Raw genomic sequence first — 4200 nt, 5'->3', positions numbered from 1 at the left:
CCTTCTTTTAAAAACCCACCCTACCCAAACCCCATTGTTACTTCTAAATCAGTTTCTCTGCCATCAATTACCAAAAACACATCAGTTTCTAATCCTAAACAGAGTCTTATGGATTATAGAAGACAAAACAATCTTTGCTTCAAGTGTGGGGAGAAGTTTCTTCCAGGGCATCAATGTAAGTCAAGGAATTTAAATTTGATGATTGAGGAAGAGTCTGCTGTTCCTACAGATAATGTTATTATGGAATCAGATCAGCAATTGATGCAGGAAGAAGAGGCTCTAGAAATCTCGATGAATGCTATTACTGGTTGTATTAGCCATAATACATTAAGGATTCAAGGAGCCATTAAAGGTAGACCAATTAGTATTTTAATTGACAGTGGAAGTACTCATAGTTTTTTGACTCCACAGTGGACTGATGCTGGTATACAGGTAATTACACCCTATCCTTTGGCAATCACAGTAGCCAATGGACAGAAACTTTATAGTTCAGCAAGATGTAATCAGGTGGAGTGGCAGATGCAAGGGCAATCTTTTGTTCATGATTTCAGACTCCTAAAGTTAGGTGGCAGTGATATGGTGTTGGGGGTGGATTGGATGAAATTATTTAGCCCTATTTTGATGGACTTTAATCAAATGACATTGAGTTTTCAACATCAAGGGGAGAATATTATTATACAGGGACAACAACCATCTAATTTTTTGCAGCAAATTTCTGGAGCTACATTATTGAAAATGACAGCATCAGATTCTCCTATTTTGGGTCATGTGGTTTTGTTGACTATGTCTACAGATTCAAAACCTGTTCCACCAGCTATTCAACCTCTTTTACAGAGATATCAGTCTATTTTTGAAGAACCTACGGGGTTACCACCTACAAGGACTCATGACCATGCTATTCCACTTAAGCCTGACTCTACTCCTATCAATTTGAGACCTTACAGATTTCCACACAATCAGAAAGATGAGGTGGAAAAACAGATTTCTAGTATGCTTTCAGCCTCTATTATTCAGCCTAGTAGGAGTCCATTTGCTTCTCCATGCCTTCTTATCAAAAAGAAGGATGGTACTTGGAGGTTTTGTGTGGATTACAGGAAATTAAATAGCATGACTGTAAAGGATAAATTTCCTATACCTGTGGTTGAAGACCTATTAGATGAACTGCATGGAGCAGTTTATTTTTCCAAGATTGATCTCAGATCTGGTTATTGGCAAATACGGATTAAGTCTGAGGACATATACAAGACAGCATTCAGAACTCATCAAGGACATTATGAGTTTAAGGTGATGCCTTTTGGACTTACTAATGCCCCTGCTACATTTCAAGCTTTGATGAATGAATTGTTTAGTTCATTTCTTAGAAAATTTGTCTTGGTATTTTTTGATGATATCTTAGTCTATAGTACTTCTATGAATGATCATGTTACTCATTTACGACTGGTTTTCGAAGTACTGCATCAGAATCAGCTGTTTGCCAAGCTGTCCAAATGCTTCTTTGGACAGAATCAGGTTGAATACTTGGGCCATATTATTTCAACTGTTGGAGTTTCTACTGATCCTAACAAAGTAGAAGCTATGAGGAATTGGCCAGTACCTAAGTCATTAAAGTCTTTGCGTGGATTTTTGGGATTAACAGGCTATTACAGAAGATTTATTAAAGATTATGGGTCAATTAGCAAACCTTTGACTCAGATGCTTAAGAAAGACAATTTTCAGTGGTCTGATGCAGCTTTGACTGCTTTTGAAGAATTAAAGAGGGCTATGTGTGTTGCTCCTGTTTTAGCCTTACCAGATTTTGGTAAGAGCTTTTATTTGGAAACAGATGCCAGTTCTGGTGGTATTGGGGCAGTTTTATCTCAAGAGGGCAGACCTATTGCATATTTAAGTAAGGCTCTCAGTCCTAGACATGCAGCACTCTCTATTTATGAAAGAGAGTATCTTGCTATACTTCTAGCAGTTTCCAAGTGGAGGCATTATTTAGAGAGTAAATCCTTTGTGATTAAAACAGATCATGAGCCATTGAAATATCTATTAGAACAAAAGCTGACTACTGCTATTCAAAAGAAAGGATTGACCAAGTTATTGGGGCTAGATTACACTATTCAATACAGGAAAGGTAAATCAAATGTTGTTGCGGATGCCTTATCCAGACAGTGGGAAGATCAGGGTGACTGTTTTACTATGAACACTACAATAATTATTCCAGGTTGGGTTCATGAAGTGGAAGGAAGTTATAAGGATGATCCTATAGCTACTCAATGGATTTCTGTATTATCTGTTACTCCTAATGATGATCTGCAGTGGAAATTTTCAGGAGGTATCCTTAGATTTAAGGATAGAGTTTATATTGGGGAAGCTGGATCTCTTAGACTACAGATACTTCAGACACTACATGATTCTCCTTATGGTGGTCATTCTGGCAGTCAGGCTACCTATCAAAGAATCAGGTCTTACTTCTATTGGCCTAGATTGAAAGCTATGGTTGTTACTTATGTAAGAGCATGTGCAGTTTGTCAACAGACTAAGGTGGAACATGTGCCTAAACCAGGGTTATTACAGCCTTTACCTATTCCTCAACAGGCTTGGGAAGTTATTACTATGGACTTTATTGAGGGATTGCCTACATCTTTAAGAAAGAATTGTATTCTGGTGATAGTTGACAAGTTTACTAAATATAGCCACTTTATGGCATTAGCACACCCTTACACTGCTGCAGAGGTTGCCAAATTATACCTAGATTGTGTTTACAAGTTGCATGGTCAGCCTAAAATGGCCATTTCAGATAGGGACAAGACTTTCACTAGCCTCTTTTGGAGAGAGCTAATGAAACAGTTAGGAACAAAGGCTCTATTTAGCACTGCCTACCATCCTGAAACTGATGGACAGTCAGAAAGAGTAAACCAGTGCTTAGAACAGTATCTAAGGGGTCTCTGTTTTTTCCAACCAAAACAGTGGGCAAAGTGGTTGCCTCATGCTGAATGGTGGTATAATACTACCTACCATACTGCCCTTAAGTTAACACCTTTTGAAGTCCTATATGGCTACAAGCCACCTACTATGGTATGGCATACAGACAGTCCAGTACAAGGCATATCAGAGTTAATGCAGAATAGAGAAGAGATCAGGCAATTAGTCAAGTCTCAGTTAGAACAAGCAAGTAATCGAATGAAGCAAAAAGCAGATAAACATCGATCAGAGAGAAATTTTCAGGTTGGTGAATTGGTTTACCTAAAATTACAGCCCTACAGACAGACCTCTCTTGCCCTGCGAAAAAATTTAAAATTAGCAGCAAGATTTTATGGCCCTTATAAGGTTATTGAAAGAATTGGAAAAGTTGCTTATAAACTGGACTTACCTGAGACTTCCCGTCTCCATCCGGTTTTTCATGTTAGTTTATTGAAGAAACATATTGGGGCAACCGTATCGTCTTCAACAGATCCTCCTGTGATGGACGAAGTGGGTCAGTTCAAGATTGAACCAAGTCAGATTCTGGGCAGACGAATAGTTAAGAGACAAAACAAACCGATAACTCAACTATTGGTTCGTTGGACTAACCTGGATGCTACGAACGACACATGGGAGGATTATTCTGTGCTCCGAGGCCAATTTCCGAGTTTTGATCCTTGGGGACAAGGATCTTCTCCAGCGGCGGGTATTGTCACAGTTGGAAGAGAAGAACATGGAAACGAAGAGGAAAATAGTGAAGTAGGGAGTAAGATGCGAAGGAGAAATGAAAAAGGGGAATTAGGGATTGAAGGGCGAGAGGAAAATGAGATTGGGGAATTAGGGATTATGGCAATTGAAGGGCCACGGATGTTACCTGATGAAGTGGAGCCGCACGTGACCAGTTCAAGCAATGGGGGAGCAGGCCAGAAAAGGATCCAAGAGGAGTCAACAGCCCAGTCAACCCAAATGGAGAAGGTTTAGCCCACGGTTCATTCTAATAGCCTGCAAAGAAGAGAATCTAATATTGTTATAATCTGTTATAAGGACAGCCAGCTGGCATCCTTTCAAAAGACTGAATTAGCCCTGTAACTAAATAAAATATGCTGTATTGAGAAGAGGAACATTTTTATGAAAGAAATGCATGAACTTTTTCTGTAAACTCTCTCAATTTCTCTTCTGAAATCCCTTTCTTCTTCGCTATTTCTTCTCTAATATACCTAGATCGTCACAGATTCATCTATTGGAGGAAAACAC

General features: G+C 39.0%; 1 long non-coding RNA gene across 2 annotated transcripts; it reads right to left on the bottom strand.

The window, feature by feature from the left end:
• Window positions 1–3221: 3221 nt before the first annotated feature.
• On the bottom strand, window positions 3222–3927 carry LOC120147795. 2 transcript variants are annotated; one of them, XR_005518317.1, is made up of 4 exons: window positions 3821–3927; window positions 3556–3637; window positions 3356–3442; window positions 3222–3264 (listed from the first exon to the last, which is right to left on the bottom strand). It is a non-coding gene; the product is annotated as an uncharacterized LOC120147795 (long non-coding RNA). The 2 variants fall into 2 exon arrangements; XR_005518316.1 differs by lacking the exon at window positions 3821–3927 and having other exon boundaries at window positions 3556–3761.
• Between the last annotated feature and the right edge of the window lie 273 nt (window positions 3928–4200).

Source organism: Hibiscus syriacus, unplaced genomic scaffold, assembly GCF_006381635.1.
Source record: "Hibiscus syriacus cultivar Baekdansim isolate YM2019G1 unplaced genomic scaffold, ASM638163v2 tig00110943_pilon, whole genome shotgun sequence".
NCBI lineage: Eukaryota > Viridiplantae > Streptophyta > Magnoliopsida > Malvales > Malvaceae > Hibiscus > Hibiscus syriacus.
The sequence above is the reverse complement of the archived record's forward strand: the minus strand, read 5'-3'. Positions and strand labels throughout refer to the sequence as shown.